Source organism: Aythya ferina (assembly GCF_964211825.1).
Source record: "Aythya ferina genome assembly, chromosome: 3".
Classification (NCBI taxonomy): Eukaryota; Metazoa; Chordata; class Aves; order Anseriformes; family Anatidae; genus Aythya; species Aythya ferina.
In genome coordinates this window covers 35,123,674-35,137,415 of record NC_140298.1, presented here as the reverse complement: position 1 = coordinate 35,137,415, position 13,742 = coordinate 35,123,674, and the positions used below count along the sequence as shown (strand labels likewise).

Sequence of the window (13,742 nt, the reverse complement as noted above, 5' to 3'; positions counted from 1 at the left end):
GAAAAAGAAAACAGGTTATTTCATCTTTTGGTTTCCAATAGCCAACCTTTAAGTCTAGACCACCGAAGTTTATGCAGAACAGTCCTTTATGTTGCCAACCTCTACTAACTTATTCTAATATCCTCTTATGTATTTCCTCTTATCCTCTATGCATTTCCTGGTATGTTGGCAGAGAGGCTGAGACAGATGAAGTCATTAGACGAAGGGGTCAATGCTGGTGAATGTTAACTAGGCAAAGTATTAGCACCACAATTCAGCTGACCGCAGCCCTTCACATCTCTGAAGCATCAAGGTACAAAGAGGATATGTGTACATAGAGGAACTGAGATACAGGAAGAGCGAGAGACTTCATGCACAGTAAAACCAAGGAAATATGAAGACAGACCCCAAAAAGGTGCGCGAGTTATTTTTTTAACTCACTAACTATATGAGGATTTGTGGTTGTTTTTAGCTTAATTAAAGGTCAGACTGTGGTGCATGAAGCTATCACCTGTATTCAGTACCATGTCCATTGTGGCACAGAATTAAATTGTGTTGCCTTTAAAGTGGCAATAAAAATCACTTTATATCAAAGAAGTACTGTTGCACTACATTAATTGTAACATAAGCACTATTCTTACTCTTGGATGTTTAAATCATCAAACCTTGTAAATTTCTCAATTCTAGTGATAGTCTCGGAAGCTCTTTCTTATTCAAACTCATTCTTGGTGGGACAGAGTAGTAATTTTCTGAACTATTGTATCGCAGACTGCCTCAGAATCACCTTAACATTATCACAGAGGTCACATTAAGAGTTCATGTGGAAGAATGAACTTCAGGAAAATCTGTACTATCCCTCAACATGGAAGGTTAAGATGGGAGGTCTGAATGCACAACCAAATAAGCACAAGCTAAGAAAAAGGTCAAAAGGAAAAAAAAAAAAAAAAAAAATGGAAGAAAGGTGAGAATGGAAGACTAATCAGAGCTACAAATTCTGAGAGGACAAATATTTCAAGAGGGCCCAATCAACAGGGAAAATGTGGTTAAGCAAAATCTCAAGCCATTTAAGTTCAGTTTAAAGATATCCCCAAGAGAAAAAAAGAGACAAAAATGCCATAGAGGTAAGCCAGTGTCTGTGACATGAGAAGAGACATAGAAGGCGAGGACAATTTAAATGAAACTTAAGTGCACAGAAATGGAATGCGCAAAGCCAACAAGCAAGTGGAAAGTCTGCCTGAGCCACTTCTACATAGATGCTCTGTGCACCACTTCCACCAACCTGACAGATGACAAATAAAAAAAAAAAATAATAAAAAAAAAATAGTAACACTGCAACACAGGAATTTGTGGAAGCTTTTTTTTTTTTTTTTTTTTTTTAGGAAAAAAAAAGATGACAAAACCAGGGAGTATATTTTAAGAACCTTAAAATTTTCATTTGGGGCAATTTGTCTGCTTAAGTTCTAGCTAAAGTGGGCAGCGAAAAGCAGAAGAAACATAGTCCCGAACACTATGATTTGGAGAGGTTAGACAACTGTAGATGAACTTTGTATATCTCAGCGTATGTATTTACGTACCTACATGTACACGTGTATCCATGCAACATAAAAGTGAGGAAGATGGAAAATTTTCCATGGAATTACTTGAATCTCCAGCCTAAATACACACAATCTTACTGTTATGTGTAAGGATGGATTGGCAAGGATGGATTTCATCCCTTTTAATTAGGAAAGGAGCTTTCAAACTCATTCACCATTTCTCTCACTGTATTATATTCCTTTCATCCTAGGGACTCTGCACAATTAGATGGATTAAATCCACCCATTTAAGCCTACCCACTCTTGAAAGGAGACAAAGAACAGACAGAGAAACAAATGTTAACAGACTGTCAACTTTTGGGAAGTACCACATGCATCTGTGACATGTAGGACCATGATGGCTGAGAACTTTGATAAAAATCTAGCTCCAAAACAGATGATTACATAGAAATAAATCTCACTCTCTGAGAAAGAATAGACTCTCAGAGAAGCCAAAGTAAGGGTGCTGGCATCAACTTTAACAAAGTCTGGATCCCACCCAGAATAGTTAGGTGATTCACCAAAGTTAGACAGCGAGCCAGTCTTCAGACTCACAAACCACTCTTCTATACCACACAAACACACAGTATATACTCGACAACCCAGGAATGACTGGAGAGTGCAGTAATGCATAGTACTTCCTACAAGTTGCCTTGAAAAGGTAAGTCTGGAGTGCCATCTGTTACTCATTGTGATCTCTGTCTGAGTAAGAGAATGAGTTCATAATTAAATTATGATTACGTTAAATTACGATTGTAAGTTAAAACAAGAGGAAAGGAAGAGCTGCTTCTGGGTTGTTCAAAGAAAACTGGGATAAGAGCTTTCTTGTTTCAGGCTGGCCCTAGAGATCTCACTAAAAGAGACATTTAGTTATTTGTAAGAAAAGCTAAAGTACCATAAACTTTCACTTTCCAGGTTACAGAACAAATCCAGAACTGGACTATGTTCAGACAAGTTGGGAACGGTATAGTTCATGTTGATAAATAAAAAACACTAAGCATTGCCCAGAAAACAGCACAGCAGCCTGCCTCAGGAAAGCAGAACTCTATTTAAAACCACTTAAAAAGGACACTTTCTACAAATTAAGATTTGGTAATGAGTAAAAAAAGATCAGAGGCAAAACTACATGCTGATTATGAGAGAACTTAATTAAGGAAATTGCACCCATCTGCACGAAGTTGAAATGGAAACATGTTCATTTCCAGGATTACCAATATTCCTGCTTCACAAGAAAAATCAAAATGATGCCCAGGCTAAAGCCAGGTTCATAACCTAATAGCGGTGTCCATGTGTATTTTGGATGTTTATCTCATATATTAAGGACATGTAGCAAGCTCTGGGTTCCTCACAGAGATATTTTCAAGCAAAAGCAAGGCATGAATGTCAGACTCGCATAATTGATTAAGAAGATAATCAACTTGAAGAAGCTAAACTTCAATCTCACATAATGAATAGTTAGAGCAAAGTCAGTGGCAAAGCTCTACAGTATGTCCGTAAAATCAGATTTTGGCCAGCTTTGTTTGACCTATAGTTTTTTCCTTACCCACCATGAATGGACCCAGACCATTTCCCATCAAACTCAGTTGTGTTTCAGAGGAATAATCTCTTGAGAGTACATGCTAAATAAAGTCCTGCATAAGATCCACCAGGAGAGTTTTCCTGCCTCCACACCTGCCAACAGCTATGGTCATCCTGACCCCACACTTGGCACTGACTCCTGCCAGCCAGTCAAAGGGAATCCTGCTTTTTACATTAGAAACACATTAAATACCTTTGGTGCTGTTACTACAAAGCGTGTCTGAACTGACCAAGCAGCCAGCTGTGCACAAAGCTTCTGTGAATAAATCTGAAGCACATTATGACAAAAGACAGTAAGTAGGGCACAGTTCAGCAGGAGACCCATATTCAGCATGGAAAGATAGCCCACTGGACTGAAAGACAAAAATCACCTGCAAACTAAATCTCAGGCTGCTAATATCAGAGCCAAAGAAGCCAATCTAAAAACAATGCTACTAAAAACATCACTGAAACTGAAAGTCTTTTTAAGAATTAAACTTTCACAATACACACTTTTGATTGTTTACCTAGCCTTTCAATTGATCTTGATATGGTGAATGAAGATGCTGTTCTTTTAAAACAACCCATCAAATTCTTCTTCAGGCTACATAAAGACAATGTATTAAAAGATAGAAAGGAAAAAAAAAAAAGTTTTTCATTATATGGCAATCTCATCAATTAAAATCTATGTGCTTTCTGCTCAGACTAGACTACACTTTCTTATGTCACTGGTTAAACTGCATATCACATAGATTTTAAAGACTATTCCCTTTCCCCAGCATTAGTGCTATCATATGCCCAGGAGATTTTAGGCATGTCTTTTTTCCTGAAAATGCTGCCTTGCTGGAACAAGACAGTTTTGGTCATTTGCCTTGGCCTTTTGGATGAATGGCAACCATGAGCTGTGGACAAAGAACTGAGCTGCATGTGCAACTGCTCCTTATACAGAGTATCACAGATGTACGTACTTACTGAGAAAGTAAAGAAAACACAGGAGGAATGTCCAGCATCAGGCCCTCAAAGTTTTAACCCATTAAAGTGAATTCAATATCACATTTGCCTGGGAGGGTGGAAGACAATACCAAAGCAAGGAATTTTCTCATTCTTGGAAGCTGAATCCAGTAATTTGTTTCCTTCTATGGCTATTACATAGCCTTTTAAAAGAATGTTTATTTCTGGCTCTGCCTGTCCTGTGTGAACCTTCTACCCAGGATCCTGGAAGGATAAAATACAACTAATCCTGACCAAGGACCTCTAGCAAAAATCTCCAGCAGGATTCAGAGCACAACCACTGTCATGACCATCTACTTCAGTTTCTGTACAGCAAGTAAAGAGTTGAAAAGAAGAGAACGAGGGACTGTCAACTGATGCTTGATTAGAGCCCCTAGAAAGCTGCCCCACATTTCTGGCTGTGGATAAGACCATGACACAGCAGGTGTCTGAAGAGACTGTGGCCAAATGGAAAATGCTGTGCCAGAGCAGGTACATCTCGAAATGACCGTGGCTGTGGATAAATCCTTGCAGCACGTATACCTCTGAAGAGGCTGTGGCCAATGGACAAGCCCAGGCTGGAGCAGGGGCAAGGGGAAGAGTTCATTGCAGTGTTAATAGAGGGTGCAGAGGGTGATATTCAGAGTGATGGCATTTGTCTTCCCAAGAAACCATGATGCATGCTGAGCCCTGCTGTCCTGGATGTGGCTGAACACCTGCCTGCTGATGGGAAGTGGTGAATGGATTCCTTCTTTGGCTTTACTTGCACATGCACCTTTTGCTTTACCCAGTAAGCTGTCTTTATCTCAACCCATGAGTTCTCGCACTTGTATTTTTCCAATTCTCTTCCCCATCCCACCTGGGGAGAGCGAGTAAGCAGCAGTGTGGTACTGAGCTGCCTGCCAGGGCTAAACCACAACAGTGTTTTAGGGACTCTGAGGCATCTTGTGATGCCATTGAGCAGGAGTAACTGTCCAGTGCCCAGAAAATCAAGCTGCAAGTGAACATATCAAGGTCATAGCAAACCATGCTCAGCTCTCTCTCCTCTCCATGCTTGCCCCTCGACTGCAGCATAGCGTGGGATCCTGACAGCAGGAGGTTCCCACTGCAGGCCTTTGGCTTCAGCTCTCCGTTGGCCCCAGGACTCTCTGCTCTTCTCAGGGACTCTCCATGCACTCTGAAGAAGAAAGATTCCAGGCATTCATCTGGGGCTCTGGGAGTCACTTGCCTCATTCCTTCTGAGGACACGGCTGGAAATGTGCCCTCAAAGACTCATTTGTGAATTGCATTCCCTCCAAAAGTGTTATCAGCTTGTTCATTTCAAACAGATTTTTGCAGAGGGATAGGAGAGTTGGGATAGATGAAAGAACTGCATCAATGCTTTTGCCTATCCTAGGCATATTCTTCTCAGACCCAAGTCACTCTTCATAAAGTCCATAGTGAAAGCTCTTTTCAAAGATGCAAAAAGATGCAGGCCACTTTATCCTTCTCTCCATCTCCTCCTCCTGATCCCAGAGTTAACATATTCTCTGCCTACCAAGTAAAACATGAACAGCCACCTTCTCCTGCATATCTGAGAACTGACCAGAAAGACCAAAGGGCTCCCAGAACTGTAGAATTTGTCAAACACAATGCAAACACAAAGCACAATGACACTGATAATAATGCACATTGCAATAAGAAGCACAATAGTAATTATGTTCCCTTTTTCAGGAAAAACAGCGAAGGAGAGAAAGTCAAGAATGCTCTCAGATCACAGGAGGATTGTTAGAAAAGTGAAGAGCTATTAAAGTTAGAGACCAGTGCTGGCACAAAACCAAATGGGCATGAACTGGCCATGAACAAATTTAGTTTTGAAATTAGAAGCAGATTTCTAAAAACCAGAGGAGTGAGGTTCTTGAATGGTTTCCCAATAGGAAACAACAGGAGCAAAAGCCGTTTCGTTTTCAGACAGAGACTGATAAATTACAAAGGGAATCCTGCAACTTAATTTTCTGCAATTACAGAAAGCTGTACTCCATGACTCAGGTCTCCTTCAGTCTTGTATATCTCATCCTCAGCTGAGCCAAGGAAGGAAAAAATAATAATAAAATCCAGAGCTGAGGTGCAATAGAACCATAATATTACCAGGGCAGTTAGTACAAGGGTAAGTCTACTTTCTTTATTAAGCATATTTATGTTTTTTTTGTTTGTTTGTTTTGCTTTGTTTTTTGAGCAGAATGCATTTACCTCTAGGGACTTCAGTATTTTCAGGTAAAAATTTGGATCATAAGGGAAGATTGAATAGGGACTGAAGTTCTGTAATATCTATGACCACCTACAAAGAACAGCATGGAAGCGAAACCTCCCATCTATCCTGCTAACATTTGACTAGACTGTGAGAAGTCATCTTCACAGACCTGTATCCAGGGATTACGGCTGTCAAAGGAACTGTATAGAGGGGTAGATAAGTGAGAATCTTAAAACAGCAACTGATTCAGGAAGAATCTGAGTAAAACAAAAAAAGTCTTACAGTTGCAAAATGTATAAATGGGTACAGAAATGATGTCTTCTTCCAGACTTGCCTGAAATCTTACTGGAAAGAAGTCTCTGCAACCATTAAAGAAAGTCAGCAGGGAGAAATCTTTTCACATTGTATTTCTATATTGAAAAACCCAGGATAATACCACCCTTTTCTGCACACAGAAGAAAAAGCAAAGTACACAAAGCTGAGAAAGCATGAAAAATACAGTACTGTAACATAAGAAGTCATCTGTGAACTCTCCCGTAGCACATCAAACATGAGGTATTCATTCATTCTCACAAATGGAGTCAGTGTTGATCTATAAGCTGCAGCTCTGTATTACACATTTCAGTTTCATGCGTTTAAGCCAGACAAACATTCCCAGGGGATTGAAAGAACCCGCTACAGTGAGTTGTGGTTCTATTTCGGATCATATCGCAGCATAACAAATCACAGTTTCAGACACTGGGATAAGGGGCTCAATAAACCAAGTAGCATGATAACTTCATGTATATCCCTTCCACACACATAGCCATGTGTGGAATCAAATCCACCTAAGGACCTTCAAACTGTACAGCCACAATACAACGATCAGTCTCATACCGACATACATCCAATACAGCATTATTCATCCCAACATATATTCTTGTATACACATTGTCTTACAGCAGTAGTTATCTAGCCCTGTCCACACGTAGCAAACCTCTTTACCAGATCTGACCTCTGCTGTTTGAGGAAACAGAAAAGGACATGATTCTTTTCAATGCAGAAAGTTCTTCTGGCACTGCTGGTTTGTTCCAGTGGATTTTTAACTGTTATCCATAGGAAGTAGTCCTCAAAAGCAGCATCACTAGAGCTGGTAACTCAGCAGTTCCCTGTGACTGCTGTCCTGCAAGAAATCTGAGTGCTGAGAATGATGCACTGGTCTGTTGTTGGTCTAGTATATTTTTAGTCAGAATGGTTTGCAAATTAAGTCTTCAGCAAAATCAGTAACTTCACGGCTGGATTGGAAAAACAGCTATGTTGCCAGTACCCTGTACTGGAACTTAAACCTACTGATCTTTGCTCCGGTTCCCAGAGAATTAAGATTACAACATAAAAGGCCATAAACATTTGTCTCTCTTAGTAAAGATCTGATCTGTACAGGTTGCTGTGAGATCTTTTCATAGTACGGAAGGACTCCTGTTAACCCACTGAGTAAAGACAAGAGGTGAGACTTCCAAGAGAGTTCAAATATTGCTGAGGTAGAAGTAGCTTTTCATACATTTTCGTAGAGTTTTGCACATTAGATGTGTGACGAGTCATGTCATTTAGTTGCCTTCTCAGGATGACAATCTGAAAATGTAACTCTGAGCTATTCAGATTGTCTGGGCCTTAGGACATGAAGAAGGTCAAAGTGGCAAGCAGGAGCATAGGTCTCCAAATCCTGAGAGTCACACTTCTTGTTCTCTCTATATTTATTGCTGCTCTCAAAGTCAAAACTCTGCAGCAGTTGCCTTCTTTCCATTTAATTAAGGTGTCTTGAAAAGATAAATGAAACAGACAAAAAGAACCTGTCTGAAGTAAATTTTCATTTTTCCATTTTAATTTCACCTATGAGGAATACACAAGTCAGCCACCTTAGGCATGACACTGAATGGACAGCAAAAGCATACTATTGACTAGAGCTTATTTGGGGGTATTTTCTTAAGAGGAAAAATGTTCAAAATGAGTAAATCTTTGAAGAGCTTCCAACCTAAACACTGCACAGTATTAGGCAATGAAAGACCAGTTAGCAAAATGAGCACGAAACAGGAAGTTGGAACTACCTGGCCAAGTTTCACTCTGTAACCTGAATTAAGTGTAATTAAAAAATAACCAGCACAAAGAGTGAAAAACAGCTTCCAGTAAAGAAAAATAGGCTTTTATGGCCAAGTACTCTATCAACAGATTTTTTTTTCCTCCAGAGGATATGATTAAAGGGCAATTACTGTCTAAAGGTCAGGAAAAAAAAAAAAAGAAGGGAACAAGACATATATATACACTTGAAAATACAACGTTTGTGAAATGTTTTCAAATAGTATCTTTTTTTAGTACAACATCCTGCCAAAAGTTTAGTCTGTGCTAAGATTATTACACATCGTTCTAGGTATTACCACAACCTCTGCACCACAGTCACACGTACTGCCTCTATCCCACCTTCAAGCCTGAAAGAAAGTTATTACAGTTTGCATTCTTTGACTTGTGCATGAGCTAAATGCAAAAGCCCTAAATGCAACTTTCCCAAGGGCCTCTGGATCAGGCAAAGAATGCAGAGCCCAAAAGCACAGATTTTGTGCAATGCAAGTGGAGAACTGAAAAACCACATCAGGTGACTGAATGATTCAGAGAGCTGGGAATGGAATACATTATGTCCTTCCTCCTGGTCACTAGCCTGAATCCGTTGTGGATAACAAGCAAAAATCATTACTGTTTAATGGCTGCTCTTGTGAAATTAATCGATCAAGGCTCTCCTGATAGCTGACTGACTTTGCCATGGTATTATTTGTCACTTGAAATAAAAAGATCACAAGGACCTTTGTTGGCATAGGAAACCGTCCCAAAACTGAGTAGCCAGCCCTTCGCTGGCAACTGGGCAATGCAGGTTAGAGAAAATGAAGTTGAAAAGAAAGATGCTGAGCTTCAGGCTTGATCCTCTGACTGGACCAAAACACACAGCTAGAGAGCAGCACTGGGGGTGCTGACTCAGCCGTGGTCCAAGGCATCATTTGTTCTGTGGCTGAACAAAGGCACCGTGGTCTTTCAGGACTGTCACTTTAGCACCTTTCACCGGAACCAAATTACTTTTGCCTTCTTAAAATAGAAGTCCAACTCACTGGTGAATCTGTCAAGACTTTTTGAAATAATCTTTCAGCTTACTGGGATCTGCACTTACCAGATCGATGTGGATTCCAAGGGGTATGGGATGCCACAGTTCCTGGTGCACCTTTCTGTTCAAGTAAACCCAGCTTCCTGCCTTCTAGCACACAGAAATTGGGCACATTTCATCTAGTCACTGCTCAAATTGCCAGAAAAAATGTTTTGTTTGCCTACCAGTGGATAAAATTAAGCCTTTAGAATGTTTTCTTCATAAATAAATAATCACTATTTTTATGCAAACTATTTTGAAGTTTTGATTTTATCTGGGTCTGTTTCAGAGAGGGAAGGAGAAGAAACCTGTAAACCTCTACTGTTTCACTAAGTCCTGTACCTGAAAGTATATGATAATGCACAGACTGCCATCAGAGGCACAAGCTGTCAATGCAAGAGTGAAGCACTCCTGTATGCATGCACATACATGCACACACATACGCACAGTATTTATAAAACTGCTGCTGTAAGGGGTTTGGGGTTTATTTTTTTAATTAACTGAAAATGATAACACAAGAGCTTTTCATCTGGCATGAGCTTAGGTTACATCAGCTGCTGGAAAAGATTCCCTTGGAAAAATTCAATTACAGTGTTTCTCCCTGTACTTTTTGTGGATTTCAAAATAAACGCAGCTATATGATCATGCCAGTTAATAGACAGATGTAGGTAAAATTACAGGTCCCGATATATCTGTAAAGAGGCTGCAGAACTGGACACACAATCTGGGTAATGTATCACATTGACTAAACCGCAGAACACCCAGTTAAAACAATGGCTCCAGTACAGATGAGAAGCACTGGGAAGGGCAGTTGCAAGGAGTGCCCTTAGTCTCCCTGCTGCACCTCATTATTGCATTGTACACCATGTGGCACAAAGGACAATGCCTTGTTTGATGATCCTTCTGCCCATCCACATTTCTCACCCTGCCAAAGATCTCAAGTAGAGCAATGCATGAGAGCAGGAATCTAAAAATGATATGGATGAAGGCTTCAGAATAAACTGATCTCACTCCATGCTCTACTTGAAAAGTCAGCAGTTCTGCTGTAAATCAGATTACGCCCCCCAAAAAAGGAGGATTTGACAAGAAGGTAAGCTACAGCTCCTGAGTATAAAACTTACACTTTCCAATGAAGACATTGAAAAGCATAGCATGTTCTAAATAACAGCACTGCCAGCTGCCACTTTGGATTTTTCTTCTCATATGGAACCTTACAAACCATGGCCTCTTGAAATTATCTGATTATACAATAGGAAGGAGGATCTTAGCAGGGCCTTTTTTGGTCCCTAGGAGTCTAGAAATTCCCACTTCTTTTCCCCATTTCATCCTCCAGAAGACGTCAGCTTGATACATACTTTTGCTAAGCGCTCAGAAGATTCCTTCATGGCTTTCAGGGTGTAGCAAAGAGAACAAAAGGGATTTCGCCATTGCTTTGATTTACTGGCTGGCAAGGTCAGTGCAGTATTTAAATGTGATTATTTAATCATATATTATGTCACTATCATGTTTTTGCAAGTATAATTAAACTGGTAGAAAGCCTAAAAGTTTTTGAAAGTCTTCTTGTTCATTATTTTTGATATTTAAGAAATAATCTCTCAATAATGGATTGAGATTGAACGGAGTGAAATTTTCCAAAGATTCTGACGAATCTGGTTAAGAAGAAAAGAATTTTGGAGCTGCAGATAAAAACAAAAGAACAGCTCAGTCATCAACTGTTTCAGACACAAGATGACAGCTGTACATATGTGAAGATGGAAAGAAATTAATTCCTTAGAGGACGTTTGTGCATATAAGCATTGCTGACCTGATGGAGTTTGGAAAGGCTGCGACTAGTTGCACTCTGGTCTCTACTCCACTGCAGTTATTCTTTGGGGAACACATTCCTGCAGTAATTCCTTTCCATCTCCACCTTCAGACCCATTAAATCTTATTTATTTTCCTTCACCATTTCCAAATGATTACAAAAGTAAAGTCAGGCAAACAAATCACAGATGAAACCAACCTCTATCACTATCCAGTTTAAAAAATTATCTGTGAAATCTGTTATCAGAGAACAAGGCAGGTTACAATGCTGTCAGCACAGTGAGTCTTTGGCATGCAACTGAGGTTTCAAGTTGTGAGCTTGCTTCTGTTATATAAAGCAAAAGGAAGTTCTACCTACAATGGAGAATAAGGCCAGATCCGGCTCAGCTACAAGAGCATCAGAAACCTTCACAACCTGCGGTAATGTACTGCTCTACAAGAACCAGAAACGTTCTTAGAAAAAGGATTTTACAGTAAGTTTCATTAATTAGACTATGATAATGTGCTCAATGCTGAATGAACAAGAAAACCTGCAAAACAATGACCCAAACTAGTAATATTAGAAACTGAACTGTCAGCAGTTTGTTAAGTAACCATGAGTCTTGCTTTGGCTAGACTCACTCAGCAAAGTTAGTGTCAACGTAAGCAAGTAGTAGACAAGCACTCCAATGGCAGGCACAGAATTCACAGCAGTCACAGCCAACATCGTAAGAATCTACTGGTGGGTAAAAACAGCAGTCTACTGAAAAAAGCTGTTCAAGGAATCTCTTTAATTTGGCATAGATATAGGTGCTGGTGGGTTGTCACACTTTAAATATCACACACGTCATTTTAAGCTAATGTTTTAAAGACTCTGGAGGAGTTAACTGCATGACCCCAGCATCAGCCACTGACAGACTTACAGTATGGGCTCTCTGGTACAACGTAACTCAAAGAAAAACACTCAGGAGCAAAATAAAATACATCCTAAAGTGAATTTCCTAAGAGCACAGTAAAAACAGGACCAGTCACATCAAACTGTCTCTTCCATGTATAAAACACAGATTTTAATTTGAGATATAAGCAAGTAGGAAAACAGTACTTAGAACTGAAATCAGTTGGAGTAACATATCAAAGTGATCTTGACCAATGGAATAGAGGGGAGATGCAACTGATAAGAGCTTAGCTGAACATCAATGGCTGTGGAGATGACGTGCTTTCAATTAATAAATTAGCCTCCTACCAAGAGAAGCATCTGTTAGGGTCAAATGCCTCAGGAAGCCTGTTAGCTTTATGCATCCTCAGTAAACTTGCTCCACTGCCAAGGGGTGCACCATGTTCTTTACAATACAAGGGGGACATCTGAGTAATCCCATCACGTAGTTTGCAGGAAGGGAAGGGGAAAAGAAAAGATTCTTCAACAAGTTACTGAAGCTGCAGGCTGAGATCTCTGAACTAGTAGGCACCAGTGAGATGAGCTGAAGAGGGAAATCCTCCCCTTGATCCAGTAAATCATCTCGAAGGACCATTCATACATGGGTGTTTAATGAACAAGTGTAAAGAAATTGCTTTTTTTTCCTGATGAAATTCTAATATCTCAAGGATGCATGGACTCACAGTAACTGTTTAACAGTCTCTTGCAGTTAAGAAAGTTGACTTTGCTCTCATACTCCACTGAATCAGCAGATGCAGTAGCAGTCTGAACTCCTCAATGAGGTGCAATAATTGTGAGTCTGAATGACTGGAGTCCATACGGTCATTCAGTTCTTTTAATCTGCTTTGCCCAGCAAGCCTCACATTAGGGACTCAAAACGTGCAAATCTTTCTATTCTGCTGCAAGTGATTTTTAAGTAACAGGAATAAAGCCAGACAGAAACACCTTGTTCAAGGCACAGCCAAAGCCCCAGGACATAACAGAAACATCAAGTTCAAATAGATGGTGCATGAGACAGGAACTTGATGGCTTTGGTCCTTCTCTATTCACAGTAGAACTACATTGGTTAAAATAAATAACTTTATTCCTTTCAAAGCCTTTGATTCAAGGAAACACAAATTCCTAGTCCACAGAGCAGCAGAGTGTCATTATACTCATCTAGCTGTGCATATGCAAGTATCATACCCAACAGTATGGTTAGTCTACTACTGTATTCTCTAACTCTTCTTCTCTATATACAGAGAGGATATAGCACAATTACTTGCCTCTTGTCCCAGTAGCAGGACCAGGATTTCTATGAAGAACACTTATGCCAGCCTGAACACGTGCCTTCTCCTTTCCCCAAACTACCTGACAATAAGAGGTTCAGTGACTGGGGTTAAAAGGTCTTAATGTTCAGTTTCTAGGTCTCCAACCTCTGCAGCACATTTGTGCTAGACATAAAGGATGTTTCTGCATCAGATGCCTACTTCCAGCCTGCAGTTTGAGTAACACTGAGTGAGAGTTCTTCCTTATACCCTACATCAGTAGTAAAAT

General features: G+C 40.0%; 1 protein-coding gene across 5 annotated transcripts in view; it reads right to left on the bottom strand.

Annotated features, from left to right (window-relative positions):
* DAAM2 (dishevelled associated activator of morphogenesis 2) overlaps window positions 1-13,742 on the bottom strand; it is a 193,933-nt gene that overhangs the window by 156,030 nt on the left and 24,161 nt on the right. The gene's annotated exons all lie outside the window — the stretch shown is intronic.